The 18,430-nt window shown below is 36.6% G+C and overlaps 1 pseudogene; it reads right to left on the bottom strand.

The window, feature by feature from the left end:
* Positions 1-13,449: 13,449 nt before the first annotated feature.
* On the bottom strand, positions 13,450-16,815 carry LOC149170916 (uncharacterized; annotated as a pseudogene).
* Between the last annotated feature and the right edge of the window lie 1,615 nt (positions 16,816-18,430).

The raw sequence follows: 18,430 nt of genomic DNA, 5'->3' as shown, positions 1-18,430 counted from the left end.
TGAAAGGGATCGTTGGAGATTTTTGAAACTGGATGTGAAGCCCATTAAGCAGAGACCTTATCCGCTAAATCCAAAGTATAAAGAAAAGGTGCACCAAGAGCTAGATAATATGTTGGATGCCCATATTATTGAACCAATAGAGGAATCTGATTTGGTAAGTCCAATGGTGGTACAAGAGAAGAAACAGAAAGGCGAAATCTGAATATGCGTAGATCTAATAAATCTGAATGATGCATGCGTGCATGATTCGTTTTCAACACCATTTATAGATGAAGTATTAGAGAATGGCAGTGGATAGGAGGCTTATTCATTTACTGATGTATTTTTGGGATATAAGAAAATACAGATCATGTCAGATGATCGAAGCAAGACAACCTTCGTGACAAAGTGTGGTTGCTTTCAATATACAATAATGTCTTCCAGATTGAAGAACACACCTGCAATTTTCTTCCGCATAGTAATCACGTCATTCAAGGAATTTATCCATAGGTTTTTGGGGGTTTATTTTGATAATTGAACTGTGTTTGGGTTGGTTAAGCACCATGTTGTGATCCTGCACCTTATGTTGGATACATGTCGAAGGTATCATATCGCGCTAAATTTGAAGAAGTGCATATTCCATGTGCCCTTTGGAATTTTGGTTGGCCATGTCGTATGTATGCAAGGATTGATGGTGGATCTAGCAAAGATCACTACGATTGTGAATTTGGAAGCTCCTAGTTATGTAAAGCAGTTGCACACGACATTGGGGCACACTGGACATTATAGAAATTTTATCAAGGCATATGCTTAGATAACCACACCGATGGAAAAATTATTGAAGAAAGATGCGATTTTTCGCTGGGATGAAGACTGCCAATGGAGTCTAGATGTCTCGAAGGAAAATATGGTAACTGCACCTATTTTGGTGTTTCCTGACTGGAAGAAAGATTTCCATGTACATGTATATGGCTCTTGCATTATGCTAGGAGAGGTATTAACATAGGCAGGAGAAGGAGAAATTGATCATCCGATAGCCTTTGCGAGAAGAAAGTTATCCAAGGCTGAGAAGAATTATTCCACTACGGGGCGTGAAGGGCTAGCAATGGTCTACGCGCTACAAAATTTTCAGCATTATTTGCTGGGTGGACACTTTAAAATGTATACAAATCATTCCATAATAAAGTACCTGTTCAATAAGCCTGTGTTGGGGGGGGGGAGATTTGCTAATGGTTATTGTTATTTTAGGAATATGACTTTGAAGTGATTATGAAGCCTAGAAGACTAAACGAAGGACTAGACAGTTTGTAAAGGATTGAAATTGGAAAAGAACCAAATAGTTTGGAGGGAGGACCGCTAGATGTGCATATCCTTACGGTGAATGTCATGGATGGCCATTTTACTGATATCATTCAGTTTTTAACCAGGGGTACAACTCTAGAAGGCTATTCTACCCAATAGAAGAAGGAATTAGTGGTCTGTTCTGTATATTTTTTAGTGATTGCAGATGACTTGTATAAGATGGGAACATACGAAATACTGTGAAGGTATGTTTGAGAATTTGAACACGCTAGTATCCTTGTCTAAAGTACATGGAGGAGTGGCATGAGGAAACTAAGCACGAAAAGCGACTGCACATAATATTTTGCACATTGAGATATAGTGGCCGACATTACATAAGTATTCTAAGTGTTACAGATCCATTTGGGCACATCAATCCTATCATCCAGATTAGTGTTTTAGGGCTCGTCAAACCCTAGTTTCAATTGCTACATGCCCTAAACAAGTCACCCCTTTGAATCCCTCCTTCCTAGACAGTGTCATGACTTGAAGACATCCAAAAATAGCCTCTAGAGGGACCAGTGCAGGTAAGCCCTTGTAAGGGTGCACTGCAGAGTGTTTGAGTCCATTACCAAGGTGTTCTACAGAGCACTTAAGCTTCCTTTCACCTGCGCTGGGCGAGATTGAGTGAAATTCACATAGGGTTTGGGGAATATTATTATCCCTTTGAGTCACTAGAAGGTTCCCTCACTTATCAACTCGTATGAGCTCGAAAATGGATGAGGAATGAGTTAAGGTGCATCCTATCCTCTCATCCATTCCTCCATGGAAGTAATTCTAAGTATGGAAGGCCATTCAATGCCACCATTTATGACAAAACCTCCTTCATATTCCTATAAATTTACCACCTATCTAAGTGATCATGGGCTCAATTATGTTGAACTATAAGGAGATAATGTTGCTATGATATTTGGCTTTGAAGCAAGTATTGTAATGCTACAAGTTTGCATGCTTTTGATGTGATGTGGATGGGATCCAAGCGGGAGGAATGGCTTTGAATCATACACCAATGGTTGTAATTCCTTCTTCTATTTAATAAAGTGTTTGAACCTTTCTGCCATATGTTTGTATTGTTTCATAATGCTTATATGTGTGAATTTTATCTAATTTCTTTCACTTATATTCAATAGATTGTGTGCTTTGATCAATTCTTTGTTTTCTATTGTGTTTACATGTACTTCTCAAGTGTATTAAGTACGAGAAGGAGTGACAGGATCGATACAAGGGAGACGAGAGGAAAGAAGAACTACAAGTAGGTCTTCTCATCTTCTCATCTTATCTATTTCTTATAGGAAAAGACTAAAGCAATTTAAATTGTTGTTCTAGATATAGCTACTTATCTAGGGAATTAGTATTTATCCACAGATACTAGATTCTCCAAAACAAATTGGTGACTCCGCTAGGGAAGATCCTCTTTCCTAGTACCTTATCCACATCCTAGGACATTCTTGCAAACCTTATTTGTGTTCATAGATTGTAATTCAGCTCATTGCATTGAAAAATTGGTCAAAACTATGTCAAATTGCCTCTTCAAATGGCTCACTATCACCAGTGCAGGCTTGTGAGGGACATAGTGCACTGCAGAGCACCCCTTACTTAGGAACAGTGCTCTGAAGCACACTATCTCCCACTAAGGGCTGCACTGATCCTCCTATGGTCAGTTTCCCACCTTTGGAAAGTGTTTTTGCCAACATTTCTTTATTTGTTTGTTTTCTGATTGATCAATGAATGTTATGTCTCAGAGAACAAGTTTCTGTCTCCTTGTCTAGCCCAACTTTGATTTGGTTTATTAATGTTTCTTAATGTTTTCTTTGCCACTATCGATCGATAGTCAAAGCTAGAATATAGTTGATTAATCTTCATTTGAAAAAAAGTGTCGGAAAGTCTTCTCTTCCTTCGAACTAGAATTGTTGTAAAAGTCTTCGTTCTTATGAAAGATTGATTGATTGTATGTGCATATTTACTTTTGTTCATATTCACGTTAAGGAAATCGAAAAGAAAAACATACATGTTGCATTGAAAAAGTTTTTGTGTGCTTATAGGAGTAATGTAGGGAAATTGCATTAGGTTGTGCTCTTTGCGCTTTGATCAAAAGAAATCTAATTGCTCTATCCCTAAGTACCTAGGATTTTCATCATTAAATTGAATGGAAAGAATGCTTATCCTGATAGTTGCATTCCTAGGAATTTTAGAATACATCACGTGGTGAACTTGAAAGGAAAATTCCTAAGCAAGATCAACTTAAAATTAACATCAATTTACCTAATGGAGCATTGTCATTAACGAAAAACATTTAGTGGTTCTAGGCTAGAGACGTGTTCTGGCATCGTAAAACAAAGCAGATGTCGCTAACTTGTCTACAATACATCCCGAGTGTGATACCTCATTCCACGTACATGAGTATATCATAGCTTATCCACGTACCTTTAGGTATATAGGGCAATTTTACAGTACGTAAAGTATATGGGACTGATCTCACTGTGGGGTTTTGCATTAAACAACGCTTATACAGATTGGGCATCCACGTACTTTTGGGTATATATGGGAGGACAACACTAGGATGTTATCCATCCTTAGGTAACCGAGTAGGCCATCTTGTACATTGTGATACACCGAACACAGCATTCAAGGAGATTTATTGCCTGTACTTCTTGGCTCACCAGGAGGTATTCTCCAGTTCACAGTCGCCTGGTAAACCTTTTGCCTAGATTATCCCTCTTTTGTTTTGTTATGCTACTTTGATTAAAATGAAATTAATTGACTGTGGATAACATGCTCCACGCTCACTGTTTAGTTGATCTTAGGTTGAAACATATGGCGATAAATCCGAAGTCCACTGATCAAGGAATTCCTTTTGATGGGAATCCTAGTCCTTTTCCTCCTTTTGGAAATACTGGTGCTCCTTATATAGCTACATTATCCCTACTGGGACTTACCATTGGCTTGCCAGTATGGTTGTTTTCAACCTCCTTAGTTCAAAATGTCGTGATTTTTCCCCAATCGAGTACTCCTCCAATTGGACAAAATCAACCTCTAGTTGATCCTAAAGTTGACCCTTTGACTTCTTCTTTAGTTGTTTCTTCCTCCCTTTCTTCCTCTTCACCTAGTGAAAGTATTGGTACTAGTAACTAGGTGGCTAAGAAGAAGAAGAAAGGGAAGAAGAAGAAGAAGAAGCAAATTCAGTAGAGGGGAAAGCAAGCAACCATTGCTTTGAATGCAACATCTGATGAGAAACCATCCGTTAAGCCTCACAAAGCTCGATATCCATGCAAACTTTGTACAGAAGACCATCTTCTTCAAATTTGTCCTGATATTCCTTAGATCTTAGAAGAATGGTCTTCTCGTTTACATCATCCTATGTTATCAACTTTTGGAGATCATGTTGGTGACACACCATCAACTAGTGGTGGTAAATTTCATGGAAAGAAGGGTAAAGTTAAGTTTCCCTGTAGGTTCTGTGAAGGGGATCATCCCATTCACCTTTGTCCCTATCTAGATGAATCCAAAGAAGTGTTGGATAATCGTCCTACTTCTCCATAGCAACTTCCATATGGTTACAGGAAACTCTCCCTAAGTCGTTCACTAGTTGATGAATTGACTAACCAAAATCAACAATCGGTCAAACCCACTCTCTCTGAAACTGAATCCTATGAGTCTATACCCAACCCAAATCAACAAGTTGAGGTAATAGTTGACCTAATTTCACCTTCAGTTAATCGTACGTTTCCCAAAGGGAGTGAATATGATACCTCTCAGGTTATTTTTGTTTCTACAGATTCCAATGAGATTGGAGGAAACCCTCTTATTCGATCAAGACAGGAGGAAATCCTACCACTCTCATAACTTAAGGGGTTAATTATTTTGTTCTTACAGTACCCCCTCCAAGTAGTCTAGTCACTTCCTTTGATTGGAATCGACTGGCAGGATTCTATCTTCCTTCTTATGTGCCTTTCCAGATCATAGTACAGGTTTGTAATATGATTGTCTCTGGCACTATTATAGATGAAGGCACATTAGTTAGTATCCTTTCCTCTACTGCTTGGCAAGCACCCGATTTTCCGCCACTTGTGCTTGTTACCAAGAATTTGTTGGCTTTTAACAGAGGAACCAGCCAACCATTAGGGATCCTTCATCAGTTTCCTATTACTTTGGGAGGAAAAATCATTTATCTGAATGTGATGGTTGTCCTAGGCCCTTTAGATTACAATTTACTTCTTTGGTGTGACTATGTTTATGACATGGTAGCTATTGTTTCAACACTCTTTTGAGTGATTTGTTTCCTGCACAAAGGCAGAATTGTCACCGTTGACTAGCTTTCATTTCCCGGTCCAAATATGGCTTCCAGTCAACCATCTTCCCTAAGTGGTCATTTTGTACCAATGGTATCATCCTCGCCACAAGTTAATTATGTGGCAGCCCATTCCATGCTTACATCAATTGACAATCAATTCAGTGATGTTGTACATTATATACTGGGGGCATTCGAATCAGATCTCTCTAATGGATTCCTTGCTACAGATCCCTTCCAAAGAATTTGTCTCCCATCTGATGAGAACCTCTTGGAAGTCATGACCTCTTATGAGTCACGATCAAAGGATATGAGGATAGTTCCTTGTCTTGTGTCAAGCTCGTTAAAAAATGAAACAAGGGTCTATGTGGATAATCCTTTTACTGTGTCAACCTCATTAAAAAATGAAACATCTCCCATGAGGATAGTTCGTTGTCTTGTATCAACCTCGTTAAAAAATGAAACCAAGGATATGAGGATAGTTCCTGGTCTTATGTCAACCTCGTTAAAAAATGAAACAAAGGGTATGAGCATAGTTCCTTGTCCTGTGTCAAGCTCGTTAAAAAATGAAACAAGGAGTATGAGCATAGTTCCTTGTATTGTGTCAAGCTCGTTAAAAATGAAATAAGGAATCTGAGCAGAGTTCCTTGTCTTCTCTCAAGCTCATTAAAAAATGAAACAAGGTCCCCTCGAGAAAAGTTCCAATTCGAGTCTTTGATTAGATCACGTAAAATCCTAGTCGATTCTTTCACTACATCTTGTAAAAGAACCTTCATTCCATCCACCTCATAGCCACTAGTAGTCTACTTAGGTGAATGTAATGAAGCTTGGGGGGCATGCACCTAGTGGTAAAGTTAAGAGTCCCTATAGGTTATGTGAAGGGAATCACCCCATTCACCTTTGTCCCTATCTGGAAAAAGCCAAAAAGGTGTTGGATAACCATCTTGCTTCACTGCAACAACTTCCATTTGGTTACAGGAGACTCTCCCTTTCATCATGCTAGGGGCATGTAAATCAATCTCAAGCATAGTTTTTCATTTCGAGGTTGTGTAAAAATGAAACTGAAACCAAGCATATTTTTTTCGTTATGGGCTTGTGTAAAAATGTCACTGAATCCAAGCATAGTTCCCCATGGTTCAATCTTGTGTAAAAATGAGCCCATTTCCATTTTTAACCCTCATGATTGCCATTCTATCAGTTTTTTTTGTCAGATGATCCTTGGTTGTTTTCATCCCATCTCCACCATCTCTTTGGCCGATCATATGCTTTCACTTGGTTGTTTTACCCTTTTTGAGGAACAGTTGCAATGAGTGGTCTTATTATCCAGCCTCTTCACATAAATCAACATATTTTGAGAAGTTCCAACATCACTGGAAGTAGTTGCTATCCTAGACACCACTCGTTCCTCAAAATGGAGTCCTCTTTAAGTTCTTTTCAGACTCTCTAAACATGAAAAGATTTCCTAGCACTTGTCCTTTCCAACTCGTTAACGGATTGGAAATGACATCTCTTATATTATTTTACGCTTTTTCGGGCTTGAGAGATTAATTTATGAAAAAGAACTCGTAGAGTTTTCTTTTGTCCCTTTTAAATCTCTCTAAACATGAAAAGGATTGAGTTATATTTGCCGTTAAACTTGTTAAAGCATCAAATAGAGACAAACTTGTCCATCTAGAAAAGACCGAGTTTCACCTTCACTAGACTCATTAAAACATCAAATAGTGATGGATTCACTCAAAGGGTGGAATTATATAAGAAGCATATGTTATCCTCCTCAAGATTGATAAAAAATAAAGATGTATTGGTCAACAATGACTGGGGAAAGTGGAAAAAGGGGTGAACCACTTTATGGTAGTAGGTCTCTCTTGAACATGACACTTTCACTTCATCTCCGTGACTATTTGGGTTGGGTTATCTGCTTGATGGTTATCATACCTATGGTCTATCACACCATCCATCACTTGTTTTGGGTCAATGTTGTCAATTCATTCAGATTATTTGGGTTGGGTTATCTACTTGATGGTTATCATACCTATGGTCTATCACATCATCCATTACTTTGGTTTTGGGTCAATGCTACCAATTCATTTAGTGTCGCCGATATGTTCAAGAGGAGTCATTCAGTGAAATACCATAAACCTTCATTTTTATGACCTCCATTCCTGAACCTTGTATCATCAGTCAAATTCTGTCTCCAAAATCATTACGCTCATTTCGTGTCATTGATGTGGGATACATCAAGGCCCTCCTGCGACGAGTCACTTCTTGTTGATATTAGCTCATTATCCAGGAATTTAACTTAGAAACACCCTTCTAGCACCTTGAGGCTTTCATGCATCAATGGGAGGTTTCTCACTTCCGGTGAGAGGTTGACATCAATGACCTTCGATTGAAAGACTTTGTATGGTGTTCGACATCAAATCATCCATTCACACCATGCAGAATATACTACAGTACCTTGATGATCATTATCATTATCGGTGATTTCTCTCACATCTATTAACAAATTACACCATTGGCTGGTAATCAGATGTTGTCTTCTCATGTTCGACTTCGTATCACATATTCACATGGTTAGACTCGTACTTGAGTGAATGCTTGAGCGAGATAGAAGACCCTAGATCTAGTTACATCCATCTGGGTTATGATATCAGGAGTACTAAATCATATGTACAATGGATTTACATTGATGGTCATTGTGATCATGGGTCTATATCTGTAGACGACTGTTTATGTACATCTAATGAAAGTTTATAAGCTCAACATGGGTATGCCTTCCCTCATCAGTTCATGAAAAATCAAATATCATGATATATGTATTGTAATTGATGCAAGTCACCTTCCACTTCGATACCTCCTCATCACATCGTAAAGAATTTCATTGGACATTGGCTTTTTTCTAACTTCATGCTTTAGGGGGAAGCTATTACAGAACCATTTCGGCACATCAATCCCATCATCCAGATCAGTGTTTTAGGGCTCATTAAACCCTAATTTCAGTTGCTACATGCCCTAAACAAGTCGCCCCTTTGAATTTCTCCTTCCCAAACAGTTTCATGACTTGAAGACATCCAGAAATAGCCTCTAGAGGGACTACCATAGGTAAGCCCTTGTAAGGGTGTGCTACAGAGGAGTTGAGTCCATTGCGAGGGCGCTCTGTAGAGCACTTAGGTTTCCTTTCACCTGTGTTGGGTGAGATTGAGTGAAATTCACATAGGATTTTGGGAATATTCTTATCTTTTGGATTCATTTAGAAGGTTCCCTCGCTTATCAACTCCTATGGGCTCAAAAATGGATGAGAAATGACTTAAGGTGCATCCTATCCTCTCATCCCTTCCACCATGGAACTAATTCTAAGTATGGAAGGCCATTCAATGCCACCATATATGAAAAAACCTCCTTCATCTTCCTATAAATTGACCACTCATCTAAGTGATTAGGGGCTGGATTATGTTGAATTGTAAGGAGACAATGTTGCTATGATATTTGGCTTTGAAGCAAGCATTGTAATGCTACAAGTTTTTCATGCTTTTGATGCGATGTGGATGGGATCCAAGCTGGACGAATGATTTTGAATCAGACACCAATGGTTGTACTTCATTATTCTATTTAATAAAGTGTTTGAACCTTTCTCCCATATGTTTGTATTGTTTCATAATGCTTATATCTGTGAATTATATCTGATTCCTTTCACTTATATTCAATAGATTGTTTGCTTTGATTGCTTCTTTATTTTATGTTGTGTTTAAAGGTACTTCTCAAGTGTATTAAGTACGGGAAGGAGCGACAGGATTGATACAAAGAAGATGAGAGGAAATCGGAACTACAAGTAGGTTTTCTCATCTTCTCATCTTATCTATTTCTTGTAGGAAACAACTAAAACACTTTAAACTATTGTTCTTGATACAACTAATTATCTAGGGAATTAGTATTTATCCATAGATACCAAATTCTCCAAAACATTAAGGCATATTGCAAGGCGTGTAATACTTGCCAAAGAATGGGAAATCCTTTGTGAAGAGATGAATTTCCTTTAAATTATCAAGTCTCGTTGTAGGTATTTGATAAGTGGGCCATTGATTTCGTAGGTCCAATACAACCATCAGGTAAGAAGACAGGCACATGGTATATCATTACTGCAACAAGGTATTTAACCAGATGGGAAAAAGCACAACGAGTGAAGGATCATAGTTGCCACCACTGCAAAGTTTTTGTTTTAATATGTATTAACACAATTTGGATGCCCTAATATGTTGATTGGTGGTAGGGGTACACATTTCTTTAATGAAAATATCAGTGTGGTGCTTGAGCAATTCCAAGTGTATCATCAAGAGAGCACACCATATCACCCACATGCGAATGGACCAGTGGAAGCATTTAATAAAATATTGGAGAATGCATTAACAAAGGTCTACAATGAATAGAGGAATGACTAGGACATGCATGTACCAACAGTTCTATGGGCATATAGGATGACCTATAAAATGTTGATAGCCCAAAAACTGTTTAGGTTGGTCTATGTGATTGAAGTACTGATGCCTATGGAGTGCATTGTGCCAATTATACATATTGCATCTTTGACATAGATGGCATATCACAACACCTTGGAGGAACGGCTCGTGCAACTAATGGAGTTAGAAGAGGATCACTTTCTTGTAGGATTTCACCAGCAAGTCCAAAAGGAATGTGAGAAAGCATGGCACAATAGGCATATTAAGCTATGCACTTTCAAGGTGGATGATCTAGTGCTACTATATGCTAGCAAGTTCACAAAATTTCCAGGAAAATTTTAAATGTGCTAGTTGGGGCCATATGTTGTTAAGGAGATCACGAATGGTGGCACACTTCAGCTCATGAAGCTGAGGGGGGAACCATTCCCTAGAAAGGTGAATGGAAATAGGCTGAAGTTTTATGTAGGGGATCCTACCCCTAGGCAATAACTACATTGTATCAGGATAGTCTTAATAATCTAGGTGGCTGCAAGGGATTGCATTACTATAAATTACGCTACCCAAAGAGGAGAAAAACATAGTAGGGAGCCTGCACGATGGAGGATAAGAGTGCGAGAGGTGAAGTTACACTGGATGAGTTGTGCCATGGAGGATGGTACCACACAGATTGGTCCAAAAGTAGCTGTTGGATTCACTATTCACGATTTGATGGCACGAGGCGCCTAGCAGTGGAAGGCCAGGTGACAAAAAAACTAGTAGAGGAAGTGTAGCAGGCCACAATACAAAGCTCTGCTAACGTAGCATCATTGTAGGTCAAGTTCAGTGACCTACGCAATAAGGAAGAGGAGCCAGTAGAGTGACTCGATGATGAGTCACCATATTTGTGTTGGAGGCCTATTGGGATAGGGTCCCTAAGGCCAATTTTGGATTAGTTTAAGAAATTTTTTAGAAGAATTGTGTAAAGAATGTAAATTCTTCGTGAAATGTGGCTTTAGCCGCTTGTTTGGGTAAGTGATAGGTCAATTTTAAGACTCACCCATAGGCCGCAGGCCATGGTATTGTAAGAAACAATGCTATATATATTTGAGTCATAGTGGGTCTAGCGAGAATAATGAAGATAGAATATTATTTTTTCTGGGTAAGTGCTAAGGAAAGAAAGTTCTATTTCATGTACTTAGGTGAAAGAGGAAGGCTCTTGTAGCTGAGTGCGTGGATACCTTGGAAATTCCACAGCTGAGTGTGTGGGCCCTTGCAGTTGGGTGCACAGGGTGGAAGAGTATGTAAACTGAATGCTAAAATCTAATAAAGACTCGTTTTGGAAAAAATATCTTTCCTCTGTGTTTTATTCATATTTCTGTCAAGTAATGCATTATGGCTTAATGATCTCTTTCTGTGAAGTAAAGTATGATTGCTGTGGCAATCTATTTAATCTTCATTATCTATGCATGAAATAAGTAATAATCCATTTTCACGAAGATAATGGTTAAATCTGTCATGATTTCTATTGAATCGGGTAAATATGCGTGAAGGTAGATCTTGGGTCACTATTTAGTGTGCAAAAGTAGACATACTTCTTCTTTTAGGTCTATAAAGTCTGATTGCAAACCTTCATGAAGGTCTACAAGACATTTTATTAGAGTTGTAGTAGCACACCATAACAAGATATAGATTTGCGTGAAGGGAGATATGAGCGACAAAGGCTTCAGATTACTTATCGCATGGTCTCTGGATGCAAAAACCTGGTTCTAGCATCCCCCAATATTGCTTTGGGTGAGACTGCAGCCTGCACTATGTAGTTTGGTACCAAAAGGGCCAAGAATTAGGGTTTTGTTGGTTGGCGCGAACAAATATGAACCTAGGGTAATCTTATTTATAATGCCCCTCTCTTGAATACTTGTGTTTTGACAATGATCATACTTTTTCGTGCTGAATTTCTCTTTCAAATAGATGGTATGGTTTCATATATATTGTGCTCATTATTGAAGTGTTGTCATATTTTTCTCCTGCATTGGATTAGGGTTTATTGAATCTTTCACTGTAAATCCACTATCTTATAATCTCAACATGGTATCAGAGCTACTGTGGACTCTTCTTTCTCTATTCAACATTGTTTCAGAGTTGTTCTAGGTCTGAAGCTATGGTAAATTTTAGGTGTGAAACTAGGTTTCATCATTCTCTTTTGCACAACTTTTTTTAAAGGTCTTTATCCTCATTTCCACTAATGCCTTCCTTTATTGGTTGTTTGTTGGAATTTTGTAGCAGATATAAGGGGTTATCCTACAAGATTGTGCCCTCCCTCAAGGCAGCACTATCATATTTTCTTCTTGTAGCCAATCATTTGCAATGTTTAGGGTAGTACTAGTCCTATGGATGGAAACTAGAAAATTGTTGTTCCCTGTGCTTATAGGGCCAATTATCATTTGTGGGATGATCAAATGGAGGCCATTTTCTGTAGAAAATTGTTATGGATGTATTTGGACAAACCATTTTTGGCTGAAGATGATGATGGCTATGATCTAGTGTGTTTTGAGAAGGATGAAGCCATAGAGTTGATCACTTTTTATATAGAGTGAGGCCTTGTTCATCGAATGAAGGGTAGAAAGACTGAACACAGATTTAGGATGATTTCTACAATTTATTAGCTGCAATGAACACTACTTAAGTTGGTTGATTTGAAATTGAGCTCACCAACCTTAGAATGGTGGATTTCTCTACCATTGATGCATATTATGTTAACTTGTCGGGTTTGTTCTTTATTCCATAAAAGTTTAATTTTGGCTAGCTTGAAATTTCATAATTAATATCTTAAATTTTATTTTATTTTATGATCTTAATGTTTTGTCATATGGTGTGCTCTCTCATATTCTTGAATAGGAAAAGACAAATGGAGACAACACAACTCTAGTTTACTAACTCCAGCATAGAAATTTCATGCTAGTGTTATATGATGTCTATGACCATGTTGAATCCAAAATTGCAATAATAATTTGTTTTTCCATTGCTTAGATTGACAAAATCCATAGGAAACAATTTTCTTCCCAATGTTAGATAAAAAAACATATCAACTAAAGGACCTGTCGTACTTACGTAATAATTTCTTTGTAAAAAATATAGCATGAACAAACATAATTGGTTGACAGGAACCAAGTAAATAGAACCAAGAAAAGAATTATTTATTGCAAAGAAAGTTCAAGCTTATAGCGTTCAAAATACTACATCCATGGTATTTTTTACTCACTACATGAATATTGGCAAAATGTATGACTAGCAAGACTTCCCTAGAGACTTGTGGCTACATACGGGAAATAGAAAAAAGAAGGTTTGCTCCCTTATAAGAGGTGAACCTCTCATTCATAGAGAACTCTTGATATATTTACCTTAAAAAGTAGCTCACAACTTCCAATCCATGCCACCACTAGATTTTGTTCGAATAATTTCAGAAATAGTTGTCAAACACATAAAAAAAATCAAAGTCAGTGAGAAAGATGCCTTCCTCGTAACCTAGTACATAGACCTGAATATTAACATTACTGCAAGAAACAGACGTGCTAAAAACTGATTAAGAAGGAAACTGAAAAAGTAGATGATTATCAAGATCTATTGCAAGAAAAAATGAAGCTATAACTCATTAATTTTCAGATTTCAAATGCACACCATTCCCTAACACCAAAAAAGCAAACAAGTATTCTAGAAAAATAAACATATTATGTATTTGTCGATAATTCTCTTAAAAGAAGAACCATGGAAAATGAATTTCAGAGTAACATAAAAATTACATGATCGAATGACATCAAAGTCAAAGAAATTAAGCACAATTGGCCCCATTGGATACGAATTTCCTTTCTTTACTGTTTTTCGGGCACAACTCCATTTTCTTCTCAAACTTAGCACTTTTCCTATCTGCAAGGTGCTTGGATACTCTCTAAATAATGAAACAAGAATAATACACTCAATCTACGAGCATATTATGGTAAATTCATTGAACACACAAGAATTTAGATGCATAGACAACAAAATGGACAATCTTCTTCAAACTAAATTCATAAGATGTAATCAAATACATTTTGCGGCAACGAGAAAAACCTATGGGCATATTAGCATAATTCACATTCACTTTCAACACTCAAATTTTATACAACTTATTAGAACCCTCCAAAATGAATACACTGAACTGAAAAAGAGACTTGTATATGTAACCGGAATACACTCAAGGGAATACACACAGAAAACAGACCTAGTAACAAAGCCACCAACACACAGATCTAACATTATTTTCCAAAACACTTTAATGAAAAGCCAATTATTCCAATTATTAGAGGGTGAGGTAATATTACTTATAGTGCCCTTCTCTTGAATACTTGTGTTTTGACAATGATCATCCTTTTTCTTGTTGAATTTCTCTTTCAAGCTAATGGTATGGGTTCATATATGTTGTGCTCATTATTGAAGTGTTGTCATATTTTTGTGTTGAATTGGATTAGGGTTTATTGAATCTTTTACTATAAATACACTATCTTATAATCTCAACATGGTATCAGAACTATTGTGGACTCTTATTTCTCTATTTAATATTGTTTCAGTGTTGTTCCAGGTCTAAATCTAGGGTACATTTTAGGTATGAAACTAGGTTTCATCATTCCCTTTTGCACAACAAACTTTTTTTAAAGTTTTTCTTTTCCTCATTTCCACTAGTGCCCTCCTCTATTAGTTTTTTGTCGGCATTTTGCAGAAGATATAAGGGGTTATCCTACAAGTTTGTGCCCTCCATTAGGGAAGCGCTCTCATTTTTTCTTCTTGCAGCTAATCATTTGCAATTTTTAGGGTAGTATTGGCATTATGGATAACAACTGGAAAATTTTTGTTTCATGTGCTTATGGAGCCAACTATCATTTGTGGGCTAATCAAATGGAGGCCCTTTTTTGTAACAAAGGCTTATGGATGTATTTGGAGAAACCACTTTTGGCTGAATATGATGATGTTTATGATCTAGTGTGTTTCAAGAAGGATGAAGCCCTAGCGTTCATCACTTTTTATGTAGAGCGAGGCCTTGTTCATCAAACCAAGGGTAGCAAGAGTGGATGCAGATTTAGGGTTCTATCCATAATTTATTGGATGCAATGAACACTACTTAAGTTGTTCGAGTTGAAATTGAGCCCGCAAACCTTAGAATGGTGGATTTCTCTACCATTGATGAGTATTATGTTAACATGTCGAGTATGTTCTTTATTCCATAAAAGTTTCATTTTGTCTAGCTTGAAATTTCGTAATCAATAGCTTAAATTGAAATTTGATTTTATGATGTTAATTCTTTGCATATGGTGTGCTTTATTGCCTTGTTGAATAAGAAAAGACAAAAGGAGACAAGAGAACTATAGTTTGCCAAGTCCAGCATAACAATTTCATGCTAGTGTTATAAGAAGTCTATGACCATGTCAAATCCAAAATCGCAATAATAGTTTATTTTTCCATTCCTTAGATTGAAAAAATCCATAGGCAACAATTTGCTTCCCAATGTTAGATAAGAAAATATATCAATCAAAGGTCTTGTCATACTTACATAATAATTTCTTTATATAAATATAGCATGAACAAACATAATTGGTTGATAGGAATAGGGTAAATAGAACATAGATTGTGTTATAAAGAACTATTTATTGCAAAGCATGTTCAGGCTTACAGCCTTCAAAATAATACATCAATGGACTTTTTCACTCATTACATCAATATTGGAAAAATGTATCACTACAAAGACTGTCCTAGAGACTTGTGTCTACATACATGAAATAAACAAAATAAAGATCGTTCCCTTATAAGAGGTGAACTTCTCATTCATAGAGAACTCTCAATCTATCTACCTTCAAAAATAGTTGACAAATTCTAATCCATGCTACCACTCAATGTTGTTCGAAGAATTTTAAAGATAGTTGTCAAACGCATAAAAAAGATAAAAGTTAGGGAGAAAAATACCTTCCTCATAACCTAGTACATATACCTGAATATTAATGTTACTGCAAGAAACAAACGTGCTAACAACTCATTAATAAGGAAACTAAAAATGTAGACAATTATCAAGATCTACTGCATGAAAAAATGAAGCTCTAATTCATTGCTAATTTTCAGATTGCAAATGCACACCAATCCATGACACCAAAAAAGCAAACAACTATTCTAGAAAAATAAACCTATTAGGTCCTTACCGATAATTCTCTTAGAAGAAGAACCATGGAAAATTGAATTTCAGAGTGACATAAAACTTACATGATCCAATCACAACAAAGAAAAAGAAACTAAGCACAATTGGCCGCATTGCATACGAATTTCCTTTCTTTACTATTATTTCAGACACAACTCCCCTCTTTAGAATGTTTTTCTAAAACTTAGCACTTTTCCTATCTGCAAGGTGCCTGGATGTTGTCTAAACAATGAAACATGAACAATACACTCAATCTACCAGCATATTATGGGAAATCAATTGAACACACAAGCATTTTGATGCATAGACAACAAAATGGACAATATTCTTCAAAGTAAGTTCATAACATGTAGTCAAATACATTTTGCAGCAACAAGAAAAACCTATGGGCATATTAGCACAATCCACATTCACTTTCAACACTCAAATTTTATACAACTTATCAGAACACTCCAAAAGGAATATAATGAAAAAAAAGAGAGACTTGTATATGTAACCCTAATATTTCATGGAAGGGAACACACACAGAAACCAGACCCAGTAACAAAGGCACCAACATACATATCTAAAATTATTTTCCAAAAGATATTGATGAAAAGCCAATTATTCCAATTAGTAGAGGGTGAGGTAATCTTACTTATAATGCCCCTCTCTTGAATACTTGTGTTTTGATAATGATCATCCTTTTTCATGTTGAACTTCTCTTTCAAGTAGCTAGTATGGTTTGATATATATTGTGCTCATTATTGAAGTGTTGTCATATTTTTCTCTTGCATTTGATTAGGGTTTATTGAATCTTTCATTGTAAATCCACTATCTTATAATCTCAAAAGGGTATTAGAGCTATAGTGGACTCTTCTTTCTCTATCCAATATTGTTTCAAAGTTATTCCAAGTCTGAAGCTAAGGTAAATTTTAGGTATGAAACTAGTTTTCATCATTCTCTTTTGCACAACAAACTATTTTTAAGGGTTTTTATCGTCATTTCCACTATTTCCCTCCTTTCTTGGTTTTTTTTTGCATTTTGTAGTAGATGTAAGGGGTTATCCCGCAGGTTTCTACCCTCCCTCAAGGAAACGCTCTCATTTTTTCTACTTACAACCAATAATTTGTAGCTTTTAGGGCAATACTGGTCTTATGGATGGCAATTGGAAATTTTTTGTTTCATGTGCTTATGGGGCCGACTATGTTTTATGGACTGATCAAATGGAGGCCCTTTTTTGTAGCAAAGGCTTATGGATGTGTTTGGAGAAACCCCTTTTGGCTGAAGATGATGATGGTTATGATTTAGTGTTCTTGAAGAAGGATGAAGCCCTAGGGTTGAACACTTTTTTGTGTAGAGCAAGGCCCTGTTCATTAAACCAAGGGTAGCAAGAGTGGGCACAGATTTAGGATTCTTCCATAATTTATTGGGTTTAGTGAACACTACTTAAGTTGGGTGACTTGAAATTGAGCTCGCCAACCTCCGAATGGTGGATTTCTCTACCAATGATTATTATTATGTTAAGTTGTTGGGTTTTTTCTTTATTACATAAAAGTTTAATTTTCACTAGCTTGAAATTTCATAATCAATAGCTTAAATTGAAAATTTATTTTATGATGTTAATTCTTTGTCATATGGTGTTCTTTCCCATCTTCTTGAATAGGAAAATACAAAAGGAGACAAGACAACTATAGTTTTCTAAGTCCAACATAATAATTTCATGCTAGTGTTATAAGATGTCTATGACCATGTCGAATCCAACATTGCAATAATAGTTTATTTTTCCATTGCTTAGATTGACGAAATCCATACGGAACAATTTTTTTCCCAATGTTAGATAAGAAAACATATAGATCAAAGGACTTATCATACTTATGTAATAACTGCTTTGCATAAATATAGCATGAACAAACATAATTGGTTGAAAGGAACCAAGTAAATAGAACAACGATTGTGCTCTAAAGAATTATTTATTGTAAAGCATGTTCAGGCTCACAACCTTCAAAATAATACATCCATGGTATTTTTTACTCACTACATGAATATTGGAAAAATGTATCACTAGCAAGACTGTCCTAGAGACTTGTGTCTACATACATGAAATAGACAAAAGAAAGCTCGCTCCCTTATAAGAGGTGAACCTCTCATTCATAGAGAACTCTCAATCTATCTACCTTCAAAAATAGTTCACAACTT

Source organism: Pinus tabuliformis, chromosome 4_2, assembly GCF_031772625.1.
Source record: "Pinus tabuliformis cultivar Carrire ecotype Pingquan chromosome 4_2, CPIR1, whole genome shotgun sequence".
NCBI classification, from domain to species: domain Eukaryota; kingdom Viridiplantae; phylum Streptophyta; class Pinopsida; order Pinales; family Pinaceae; genus Pinus; species Pinus tabuliformis.
Note: the sequence above shows the minus strand (reverse complement) of the source record. Positions and strands in the feature narration are given on the sequence as shown.